Consider the following 13,532-nt stretch of genomic DNA (forward strand, 5'->3'; position numbering starts at 1 on the left):
AGATAGTTTAAAAGCCAATAGCGGTGCCATCAGTAGTGCGCCTTTTGTGAAGAGATGTGGAGACCAAATCCAGATTTGTGCTGCAGCTGGTTAGCACTGTGCTGCCGACACAACGCGGCTCTAAAGCCGGGGTTGCCCATTAACGCAGAGAACTGCCATAGCATATCTTATGCCATTGCTCTCCCGGCAGCTGGTACTTCTCTGCCTGGGAACGGAGTGTAGTCAGATCGTCCCTGCTCTGTGACTCTCTTAACTGTCCCAGGGGCCCGTATTTGTTGGTACAATCCCGAGTGTACATCTCATTGAAAACTGCTGTAAGAACAGAGCAGGAGCGAATGCAGATACCTCCTGGCTGCTTCAGCTCTGAGTGAGCTGCGCGCTGCTTGGCTGCATGGCTTTTCTTGTTTCACAAATATGCACACTAACAAAGAAAACTAAGAAAAGTAAATACTTTTCAGTAAAAGAAAATGATTCTCTTTATTGTTTATGTATATTGGAACACTTGCTAAGTGATAGCTTAAAATATGTATTTGATGGAAATGAGAAATCGCTTGTCATTTGGAATATACAAAGCACTTGATAGCTATCTGATAATGTTACAGTGCATAGAAAGTTCACTTCCTAGGGCTCTCTGGGCAGGAGAAGCCACATAGCTTGTTATGGAGGCATTTAAAGCACACAGTTACCCCACCTTTTTCCATGAAGATAAAGTATCTTTCACACGCTCAAAAAGTCACCCCCATTATGCGACAGATGCCTTTTCAGTCAGGAGTACAGGAACTGCGTGACGGGCGGTTCCTTGTGCGGTCAGCGATGGGATGAGACACGTGTCCACCCGCGGCGGTGCTCCGCAGGAAGCCCGCCGTGGTGATGGGAGTAACGCCGCTGTGCTGATGCGAGGGAAGGGTCCCTTGGGCTGCAAGAGGGTTCACCGAGGGACTCCCCGGATGGCGCAGAGCCGTCGCCTGCTCGCTCCGCTGTGTTTTCAGAAAGGGAAAAACAGGGAGAAGACCTGAGACTGGTGAACTGTTCTTACGGCTTCTGCAGGTGACCAGCAGTAGGGAAAAGTGAGAATTCATAAAGCTGGATGACCTTCTTGTCCTAATTACCATTGCATGATGTTAAGAGGATATTTCTTGGAGGCAGCTAAACACTGTGACCTGCAGATCATAAGGATGCAGTGTGCTACCGATCCATAGAGCTGAGCAGCATTCTTTACACTTGTAAAATCACATTATTGAACTGCCACATTTGGCCAAAAGAATTTACTGACAAGAACTGATGAAGAGGTGTGTTCTGTATGTGTTTGCTCATACTGATGGTGATTCTGGGTTCATGAAATACATAGGAAGTTCAAGGTGCTCTTGCTGTAATCAACATACTGCAGGGAACAATGAAACTGAAAAAAATCTGCTCACCTTCTGCTCCAGTTTTAGAACCAAATTCTGCACTCAAGAAGAAAAATGTGCAGTTTCTTTTGTTCGTACAACTTTTAATCATATCTGTGCGCATGAGAAGTATTTGAAATTATTCCAAACGTTTACCTCTTGATTTCCTCAAATCCCTATTTGCAGGAAAGGCTTTTTAAGGGCTATGGATCCACATTTCTACCAAAAATTCCTTCTATTTAAAATTTACCAGTGGTCTTATAGAGCATTCTTTTTTACATCTTTCTGTTCCCTCAGCTTTCCTACTCATCTGTCACAAACAATTAAATCACTGGATTTTTCATTGTTTGAAATAACTGGTTGCATTACCATCTGGAAACAATACATTTTAAGTGCATAATTACGGATGTTTGAAATCCCAGGAACCCAACTTGCTATGCACAGGACTAGGAGGCAGCATGCTCGGGAATGTATTGTCAGCTGCATGATGAACAGTTAAGAGGAAAGGAGGAGCGATTCTCAACTGCTTCTCTACTGTCTTCCTGGCACTAGCCTGAGAAAGCTGAAGTCAGATTTGACTGCAGAGCAGATGAGAACATTTTAGACCGCTCTCACTTGCTCTGAATTTTACCGATTGCGGTGGCACGAGGGGACCCTTAGCTGAACTGTGGCCTCTAAGTCCTCACCCTTCTTAGAGCTCACGTCTTCTATGAGGCTGAAAAATCAACTTTGCATTAGTTTCCAGGAAGTGCAAAGACACGAAGCACACTACACGACAGGACTACTGAGGGTAACTGTGCATATAACTTCACAGTGGAAAACGTTTTGAGATTCTGAAACAGAAGCTGCAGTATAGGATATTGAATTTCTACAAAACTAGCACATCTCAAAGATATGACAGTTAGTCAAAACCTAGCTAAAACATTAGCTATTAGCTAAACTTAACTAGGCCAAATGGTTGACTCCATCCCCTTTTCTACCCTTTCCTTCTTTACATATGACTTATTTCACCATATATTCATTCGTCACAATATATTCCAGCTGAAAAGAATCAGACAGGCCCTCCAGCTTCACTAATGACAGCTGCAGATCCAGATCAGCTTTGGAAATCACATCAGAGCATGCCCTTTATACTGCCAAAAAACGTATCAAACAACTAAAAAAAGTAGAGAGAGTTCACTACATACAGGCCCAAACATGCCATCAAATGTAAACTCTACTTAGCTTTGATTTCATAGTGTCTGTATTCCCTCTTCCCCATTATCTTTATGATTTTTTTTTCTCTAGGATAGATATTTAGTTTCTAGTGCTTTCAAGTCACTGTGTGCCAGGACACCCATCAGTCTGTTCCCCTTCTTCTGACATGGTCCATATTTATACAAGGTGGGAGGGGGGAAATTCTCAGCCATACGCACGTCAAGAGATGCCAGGATTTTGGTCTCCATGCCTTCTAACTGCCAGCGCTTTCCACCTTACTGATCTGATGGCACGACAGACTACTATTCAAACTAGTAACTAACTCTTAGAGAACTCTTTAGTAACAGACAGTATGCTGGATTTGTGGTCTCTGTAGCAGACTACATTCAGCTAAGAAGCATGGGGAGAAAAGAACCACGAGAAGTAAACTGGATACCACATAAAGTGGTTGATGGTAAAACTTGGGGTAAAAAGAAAATGGTTCTTTCTGGAAACCAGACCTCCTGTAGCTGCAGCCACAGGGGAGCAAACCCTCAGCTGGCTGTACAGCCTGACCTGACCATGCAGTCTCTGTCTCATTTAAGAGATGTCAGGGAAAAAAGTTTTTATTTTTCATTTGCATTACAGTCATGTATTACAAAGCTCCCAGACAGTTTCAAGACACAGTGTGCTAAGCACTGATCACACACAATGTGCTACGTAGCGATCACACAGTCTAAAAAAGTTTCTTGCCTCAAAAAATTTTCTATTTTACAAACACACTAATATCCGTAAACTTAGCTAGCTTACCTGTTACAGGATGGCAGTTTTCTGGAGGCATTATAAAAAAAAAAATATTCTTAAGGTGTCTCTGATGGAGAATAACAAAATGGCCTAATGGGTTCTAACCAGAGAAGACTCCCGCCGCTTCCTCACACAGACCAGAGGCAATGTGATTAAAGGGGGAAAGAGGTACTTGGTCAGTTAATAACTACTGAAATTCCAAATGCACAAAAAACACAAAATATAAATTTCAGAGACTCCACATCCCCTTTGTTTGTGTTGGAAGGGACAATAAAGATGAATGATCAGATATTACCAGCTTTGCAAACCCCGTTTAAGCTCTAGGAGTCTCTTTCTCACACTATTCAGGGCTGACATACAATTACCTTCCTCATCCTAGATATGAAAAGAAATAAATTGAACCTTGATGGATGCATCTTACTATCAAACTTTGTAACAAATTCAGTACTAGTTGGCTGAGGAGAAAAGCTCAAACCTCTGACCTGCATACCAGTAAATGCCTGCTTGATTAAGTGCTTTTTCTAAATCAACAAGTCAAAATCCACACAACCAAGTTTACCTCTGTGAAATTTATTTCAGGACAATAAATCATGCCTCTTCTGTGCATTTTTGTAATGCAGATATCATTTTTATTTGAATTACTGTAGGAAATGCACATGCAAAAATCAATATATCAAATTTCCTAAAAACCACCCACGGAACAGCATTTCACACCAGTAATTCCCCCACGCATCTCAGTTCTGCATTACTAGCAGACTTGCACAGGCATGTAAAACTATGCAAGCAGAGGACAGGTTATTGAAGAACAGCATAAGACACATGACCAGAGGGTCCTGACATAGCTAATGTAAAGGCACTAACACATAGCATTAAAAAAAGACAAATGCCATTTTAAAATAACAGTCAAAAGAAATTTTTATTCCAACCAAAAAGAACACGAAACAGGCCCAAGCGTCCGGCGGAAGGACTAACTAGTTGTACACTCTTGGGCATTGAGGAAGAGCATTTCAAACTCCCTGGGACTCTGGATGTTTCCTTGTATGAAGACAGATGCCCTGCACTGCACTATGCCTAGTTAAGATACTGCTAAAAGTTGTATACAATGACAGATGTTTTTAAACATTTTAAAATATTTTTATACATTTTCTTAAATAAACTTCAAAGAAAATCAAGCATTTCTGAACTGCGAGAAACAGTCAAACAGAATAAATGCATTTCTTTTCCTTTTCTGAATAAAATAAATGGCATTTATTGCCTCATGATATACCGACTGAGACACACACAGGAAAGAATGTGATTAAATAGCTTTTCATTTGGTGCATTGTTTATGTATTCAGCCCTGATGATAATGTTCCCAAAGACAATCAATCATTGATTTTAATTTACTTTATTGTGCTAAAGAAAAGAGTGAATTAAATGTAGAATTTGTTTAGCCTTTCTCTTGCATTCTGTAATAACCTAGATGGAGCATATACATTTTCTATTTCGTGACACTAGCATGATTAAGCATTAAGACTTAATGAGCAGTGCATTTTTTAGGGCTCATTAATAAAAGTTAGAGACAGAAAAGATCTATTGGTCATCAGGTTTATCTCTGTACTGCGTTTGTGGGTTTACTATATGGTCAATAATGATGTATTATTACTCATTTATATAGAATTGCTTTTATGAGAGGGACCTTAACCGAGGAAGCTTAACTAACTTTAAACTAAGCGAGATCTTTCTACCCCTAAATGGCTCAAAATCTAATGCATAAGTCCTCGCGCAAGACACAGACTGGATCTGGTGCAGATGGATGAAGAAAGACGACAGTCGAGAAAAGCAAGGCAGGAATAATTCATAGAAGAAATAGGTTTGACAAAAGAAAGAAGTATGTGTGAAAGAGGCAAAAGATAATGCTGCAACAAGAAATAGGAGACTGATTGTAAAACAAAGCAATATACAACCAAAGGCACACAGAGAAGAGTGAAGGGTCTGGGGAAGGAATTGTAGTGACTCAACTGGGTTATTAATTTGTTTCAGTGTGAAGAGGATAAATTACACCAAGCTTTAGATCTGAACATTGTCTAGCTAAAAACAGACAATGGCTACATTGCAGTTGTAACACAGGCACAAGCATTTTCTGGGAGTGCATTTTGAAATGGAAAAAAACCAAACCCAAACCTAATAGGTGGTTTATGTCTCTTAAAACTACTTCTCAATACAGTAGAGTATCTTATGAGAAAGGGGGATATTCCAGAAAACCCCACATACATAATCTATTTTCAAAGGGCAATATATCAGCTCTATAGCTACTCCATCTCTCTGCTTCTCTCCTTAAGACAAAAAAAGTCATAACCAGAAACATCATGTAGTAGCATAATAATATAGTGAATGGTAACACCACACAGACAAGCAGCAGCAAGGAAGGGCTGTAAATTGCACCTAGACTATAGTTTCTAAGAACATGTTTCTGGTTTTAATGATTACATGAATTCACATTATCTGTTTTTGCATATCTCCATCGTTACCTCCTAACATACATACTCTCAAGCCTCTAAAGTGTCCATCATTTTGGTCCCTTATAAGTTGGTATCATTCTTGTCCTGTTTTAGAGACAGTCTTGAATAATGATGAATAACAATGATAGTATCCGATTTTATAGCAATGAAAATGGAGTATTTAAATTAGAAAGGGAATTTTTGTATCCCACATAGCTTCGGATTTACCTGCAAGTACTCTCTGCTTGACATATTTCAACAAGCTTGGTCCTACTGCCTCCTCTTAAATATAAATAAGTACGTTTAGTTCTACAATTGCTATTCTTTATAGCACTTCCCCTGGTACAGTTACTAGGGGTATCCGTATTCATAATGGTTTGTCTCTGGCCACTATGCCTGGAAACAAAGCTGCGTGCAAGCCTAGAGCCACAGGACTACAACACTGAGGATGGGTATCAGTGACTGCACTATTTTGAGAGGGGTTGCTTCCCATGTAAATTGCGCACAACAAAATTGCAAGTGTAAAAATTGCATGAAATTCTTATTTTCTTTTCCTGTTCAGGAAGGAGTCAAAGAGCCGGTCCACAGCCAGACTTGAACCTCCACCTGGTTCAAGCTGTACCTGGAGTTTCATTTTTAATTAAAAAACACATAGAACTTACACCACACTGCAATGTCTGCAATCGGGACTCAATTGCCTCGCCAGCAGAAGATGGTAAATTGGCTGGTTTGGATTTATAACAGTAGCATAGCTACTGTGAGTCATGGTCTCCTCTTGCAGAGCCACGGGCACCATGGGAGTGCCCCAAACTGATCACGATTCGGTGTACAAGGACAGCTGAGGGATGCTTTCTGTGGAACGGGCTCTGGAGCTCCCCACCCACCCAGTTCTGCCAGGAAAAGTCACGCACACCTTCTGCCCTAATGGGTGCATCGTTTCCTAAAGGTTTGTCTTAACTGGTCCACATTGCAGCATCCTAATCTTTTACAGATTGCACTGGGAGCCAGTAAAAAACCCCACTGCTGTGCCCTAGACTTGTAAGAAGGAGACAGAAATACAGCCTAGATTTTCAAGCCTAGAAATGCTGAGCATGGGCATGGCAGGGGATAGGCCATGGTGTGCTCTAGCAATTGTCGTATTGTATCTCCTGAAATCATTAAGCCCTGTCAAATATTCCTGAGTTTATTATGGTTGTACCAAGGGGCCCCAATCATGTATCGCAGGTCCATTATGAGAGCTGATACACAAACACATTTAATTAAAAGTTGTCAAGACCTGTATGGACAAACAAGAGGGAATGCTTCCACTCACAGCTGTTCAAATTTGCCAAGCCACATTCCGATAGAAACTGAGTCAGTATGAGGGAGCAACTGAGAACCAAAAAATATTTCCTGATAAAAATAAGTGGTTCCTCAACATGAAATAGGAAAACAAGTCTATATTTATTGAGTTAATGCAGTGATCTGTCACATGAATTTAAAAATTCAAAAAGCTTCTGTATGATCCCTGAAAATCATGTTTATATAGTTTATTAGCAGATTAACAAATTTAATCTTTGCATAATTAGTTTCTTGTCTTCTCCCCACTGCAGACCATTTTTAGTTTCAGGAAAATGATTTTTCATACAACATTCTCAATTCTTTATTTTCCTGTTTTCAACAGCTTCCTTAAAAGCCAGTTATTTACTTATTCAATTTCCTTTCCCTCTTGCACATGCAGCATCTTGCGTAATGACTCATCGGTTTCACTTGGGCAGGTAACAAAATCCTTCTATACATTATGGGAGCAATGAAAATCATGACAAGCTGCAGTAACTGTATGATAGTTATTGTTCTGCATGTGATGGTAGAATTGCAGTATGTATGGGCTCTGAAACTGGCAACTGATGGGAAAATTCTTCCCATTTAGGTAAATGTACCAGTATTTAACTAGCAAAAAATTCTGTTGACGGAAGTCTCTGTTCTCAAATAGTAAGGAGAATCATTTCTCACTTCTATCCCCTGCTACCTATCAGGAAAATAAGCAGGTGCAGAGAAGAAAAATCAAATTAGGCTATACTTTGGTGTGCAGTAGTGTTGTGGGAATGTAGGAGACTTCAGGAGACCAGAACAGGGATTTTTGTTGCTGGTAGCAGCACTGAGCTCTAACAGTGCTAGCATATTAGTATCACCACTGCCAATTTAGAGAGCTAGTAGAATTTGCCATACATAATCCTTGGTGCCTTTCAAGGTGAACTGAAAGATGAGCGAAGAGAATGGGAGAGGGAGAGAACTATTACAGCCAGTGGCAAAACAGCTGTGACGAGACGGTATAGAGTACTCTTACCTATTATCCTTAACTTGTAAACGAGCCTTCAGTCTTACTGGTCTCTGTAGTTATATATGGTTACAAATGGGGGAAATTATACAAGCAGTTGTGAATGCCCCCCTGCCATAGTTTCTGCTACAATAAATTATTTATATTATTGTTTAGCCTACAACAGTACCTAACAATATCAGCCATAAATCAGGACCCTCCTATGCTAGCTGCTGTACACATACAGAGTAAAAGTAAATCTCTCTCCCAGTGTGTTTGCACCTGAGGTAAAATACCAGATGCTTGTTGCCAAGTTGCTTCCTGCAAACCAGATACGCGTTTTGAGCAGCATCTACAAAGAGGAATTGGCTTTCATCTCATTTGGCCAGCTTTCAGGTGTGAAGTAGGCACGTAAATAACTGCACATTTGCATCATGGATTCTGTCTTCACTGGGAAACTGAAGAAGAAGCTCAGACATCTGGTACTGCTTGGCAGATTGTCACAACACTACAGGACAGAGCTACTATAGTGAAAACAAGATATTGCACTGGCTGTCTGAAAAGGTCTGTTTGTCTTTTCCTTTCATGTCCAGAAGAAGTCCTGGGGATTTTCTAGGCTGTTGTTTTCTAGTCCATTGGATCCTAAACTGAAAACTTTAAATTGCACCATCTACATAATATTCACTCACGGGGATGAGGGCTAAAACCATAATACATGCTCAGAAAATCCAGTATTATTTTTTTTCTCTTTAATAAGAATCTGTATTCAGAATGTTGCTTAATGATGCCACAAAATCAATTCTGCATTCTTAAAGCAGTAAGTGTGAAGACACACCATAAAGCCCCTTCAGCATCTACTAAAACCTTCCTTCCTCCTCTCCTGACCCCTCAAATACCCAGGAAAGACTAGCAGGATTAAACATTTCACCAAGGAAGCCTAGTAGATTAAGATGGCTTTCTTTTAAAGAGTTGACATTATTTTCAAACAAGAAAAATAGAAAATAACAAACTCTGACAGGTTAAACGTAAAAATCCTATAAGGCAAGCCAATAAAAGTCTGAGGAACAATTCTCAAAAAGCTTTAAAACTAATAATAAATCTTGTTCAAATACACAAGGAAGAGGAAGCTGACCAGTCTGTAAGGCCAACAGGTGATGAAGGCACAACAGAGCACACAAGATAAAGCCACAGCAGAAAAGTTAGATGAAGATTTCGCATCCATCTTTGGCATGCAGGACTCTTCAATATGCAGGAGCTCAGGCAGAATCCCACACCGAAACACGACAGCAGATGCACCACAGTATTGTCTCAGACTGAAGTGTGAGAGTAGAAAAATGTTTTGGTCAGAGTGACATAATGGATAGAAACAAAACTCCAGGATCGGTGCTAAAGGAACTCAGTTATGAAACAGCTGAAATAAGCATTGCAGGGTGTAACCTCTCACTTAAAATTGCTTCAGTGTCAGCACACATGATGTGCTTCCAGGAGGTATCCAGGGAACATCAGAGGAATAATACTGTACTTCGCAAAACGCTGTAACAGTGAATAGAATTAGAGGGCATCTGGATAAACCCAGAAGAACTTTCAGTTGTACCTAGGAACTCTGCTCAAGGACCATGACCCCATTATGCCAAGTACTGCAAAAGCACAGAGCAGATTGCTTCTAGCCCAAACAACAAGCAGGAAAACTACACAAAAACTGCTAAAGGAGACACAGTAACACAGACAGACTTTCGCAGACCTTTCAGTCGGATTTCTGAATGCTTGTATTATGGCTTACAAGTTAAGTGTTTAACGTACACAGGCAAAACCAGAAATGCCAGGGGAAGAAGAATCAAAGGAGACAGGCATCGTTGGCAAGAAAAGGAGCTCACTACGAGACATTGCATCTGCTTGCGTTATTTCTATTAAAGTAGGCTTACACTGGTGATGAGATGCCCCAGGCAGCATTCCTCTGGCCCTGTCTCAGACTGAGGTGCCCATCTGTAGATGTGACAGTCTCATTTCTTTGCAACTTACCTCTGATTCCTGAATAATATTTAGCACTCACCACATGTTAGGGTTTCTTAAAATTTTAAAACTGTAAAAATTTAATATTATGATTTCTTCCCTTCTGTTAAGTTTAAAAACATTACATTATTTATATAGTATCATGATATTACCGTTACATTATTTTCAGCACTTTTTCTTTGGAGTGCTTTGGTACTCAAGAGCTGGTTCACTGCATATGGTTGGGAGTCAATACTGTGACATATTTGAGAAGAGCTGATATGACTTTCATGAAGGGAAGTAATGTTTCACATATCTCTGCCAGTTCTGCGGAGTCAACGAGAGGTACGTGAATCTAGTGGATGTAACTACTTAGATCTCCAGAAGACATTCATAAAGACCCTCTTGAAATGCTCCTAGAGAGAAAAGCTGCCTTGGGAAAAGTCTTCATATAGCTAACTGACTGACTAAAGGGAAGAGAAAATGGTTAATAGTCATAAAAGAGAGGAGTCACCAATGGAGTCCCCACAGGAGACATATACTCAAGCTTATATGATTTGGCATATTCATAAATGGTCATGAATATCAAAGTGACAAAGTTTAAATCATTCACAGAAGTAAAAATGAAGGCTGACTAAGAGGAGTTGCAGAAGGACTTCCCAATACCGTGCAATAAAATGCCAAATGAAATTCAATAAAGACAAATGTGAAGTAATGCCAGGAAACAACCAAACAATTCTAACATTATAAAGTGAATGAGAAGCTCTCAGCTAGCTATTACCACTCAGGAATGGAACCTCAGAGTTATAGTAAATAGTTCTATAAAAATGTCAACTCAGTGCCTCACAGAGGTAAAAACAAAACCAAGCAAAAATGACCAATAGTTTGGAAAGAAATAGGAAAGAAAACAAAAAGATGTAGTGATGCGCTAATATGGTAGGCAGTAATCCCAGACCCAAAGAGAACTGGAAAAGTGGCATCACTGGCAACAGTGATGATGAAAATTAGGCAATGGCTGTCAGGCAAGGAACAATTAAGTCAACCTGAATTCCTCACACTGGAAAGAAGATAACCGAGGGGACTATGACAGGGATCTATAAAATCACAAGAGCTACAGAGAAGGTGCAAACCCCCCACCCCAACCCCAGGGGACAGACTTTTGGACATTATGTGTAGTTGAAATTCTTGTCGTAGGACATCATGGATACCAAAAGTTTCCATCGTTTCAGAAAGATTAGACTAGTTTGTGGAAGACAAATACATGAAACACAAAGATACACCTCTGAGTGAGAAAATCCCCATGATCCATTTTGGAGGCTGGGAGATCACATCCACAACAAAGGTATTACCAGTTACCAATGTAAAACCAATGAATACAATGTTCATCAGATTCATAAGCTAGAAGATTCAAACAAAAATACAAACTTCATTTACCATTAGCTCATGCCATACATAAATTTACTGTATTCACGCATGCATATAAACTGATAGTATAGGAATCTACTTGTTGAAATCCACATCGAAACTAATGTAATTTCAATACGTCAATCTTAGTTTTGAAGTTGCTTCTAACACAATTCTGTGTTAGTGCAAAATTATAAACCTGAATCAATACAACTAATTGAAGCCAAAGTCACTGGAGAATACGTAGGTATTCAAAAGTATGAAAACTCGAATTAAAGTCACAGTCATTCTCTAATTGCATTAGAAGAAAACAGGTCCACAATTTCAATGTAAGTAGGAAGAACTGCTTTCATTGGAAACTTAAGCATCCAGGATCATTCAAAGTAAAAACAAATAAGGCTGACACTGGTGTGCTGAACATAAACATACATACTCAGACAACTGTCTAAGAGCTGGATGTGCATTCGGTTTTGCTTCACCTGTGACAACATCCATTGCTCCTGTACTAGACACAGAACTATAGCTAATTAAGCAGCTGAAAAAAGAAAACTGCATTGTGCCAGTCCACTAGCAGGCAAAGACACTATGAGTAAACTACCCTATCAAGTCTAGAGATGGTCCCTCCAGCTGTAGAACATTTCAGCCACTATAAGAATACAAGTTTATGTTCCACACATTAGCCAAATAAACACAGAATTTCAAGCTTCATGTCTGCCAATAACTAAACTCATAGATGTGTATGCTCCAGCTCAGAAGTGGAGTAGCTCTGAATGACTTTTAAAGCATAGATGAGAACAAATGTAGATACAGGAATGGGTAGAGAAAGGGGCTTATATTGCTTTAGCAAGCCAAGGGTCTGGAGAAGCATTGGTTCAGTGCTGGCCTATGAAGGAGATGAAACAGGCTCTTTAGCAAGAGTTTCAGGTAGGATTGTTCTGTGGGACAGAGAAAATTTCTCCTGCCTGGCACGCTGTTTCTGTGTGGCTGTGCAGTCCACCTAGCAATGAAGGAAGCTACACACTCTAACTCGTATCATAGAAGAAGAGGTGCTGGCTTTGCCATGCTTTCTTCAGGGAGGTTCTGGGTGCTCCCAAAGGAGGGTCAGCCAGAGGGCCTGAAAAGGCACAGCAGAGAGTTCTGCGAAGACCAGGTTGTCCTTTGTTTTTCTTCTGGCACTCCAGATACATCGATATGTAGAAAGGTCAGAAAAGGTGGCCTCAAGACAGCAAAGTAGGTGTGCTTACAGGGCAGTGCAGGTGCAGCTATTCATGATCTTATATTCGAAACAAATATCCTAGAGTGCTGCCACCTTCAAAACCTTTCTCCTCTTTTCTTTCAGAAATATCATAAGATTACAGCAACACATAATACCAAGTCGTATCTTTTTTTGAAATGCCTGTGTTCCTGTTACCTGTGCAATAGAATTGGTTGGCCTAAGACTGGCCACAGCAGTACTGGACACAAAAATGTAGTGAGACATCCACAGATTCCTACTGCGTATGTGGAGAAATGGCATCTGGAAGCCTCTGAAATGCCAGACTTCAAGGTCAAAGCAACAGAACAACTACACACGACATACAGTGCCAGCAAAGAAACAACATTATGCCAACCAATAAGTAACCAGTACAGACATGATCAGCATACATCCTAAGCAAAGTAAACGGAAGCATCTGTGGAAAAATTATAATCAAAGAAAATTTAACTCCAAAAAGCAAAATGTTGTCTTGTAAGTAAATAAGTCTCATGTCAAAGTAAGGCAGTGCCAAAATGATCAGTCAGAGGTGATGAGTGGGGGCAGGAGGTGGCAGCTTGCCATCCAGCAGTAGGGTTACATAGAAGTGCTGCTCTGTGCTTTGGGTTTTCTACAGGCTTTTTATGGGCACTTATGTGCCTAATTAAAAAAGCTTGTGAAAGATACCAAAATGGGAACACTCTTCTAGACACACTTAAGTAGGGGAGGAGAAATAATAAAAAAAGAAAGGGGATTGCAGCTGA

The 13,532-nt window shown here is 40.1% G+C and overlaps 1 long non-coding RNA gene across 1 annotated transcript in view; it reads right to left on the bottom strand.

Annotated features, from left to right (window-relative positions):
- Positions 1-553: 553 nt before the first annotated feature.
- The window catches only part of LOC148057339 (uncharacterized), a 49,794-nt gene continuing 36,815 nt past the window's right edge, over positions 554-13,532 (bottom strand). The window contains exon 3 of the long non-coding RNA XR_015699467.1: positions 554-977. This is a non-coding gene — a long non-coding RNA (uncharacterized LOC148057339). The remainder of the gene's footprint in view (positions 978-13,532) is intronic.

This window comes from Nipponia nippon, unplaced genomic scaffold (assembly GCF_047370975.1).
Source record: "Nipponia nippon isolate SJK-2023a ecotype South Korea unplaced genomic scaffold, ASM4737097v1 scaffold_1, whole genome shotgun sequence".
Lineage (NCBI taxonomy): Eukaryota > Metazoa > Chordata > Aves > Pelecaniformes > Threskiornithidae > Nipponia > Nipponia nippon.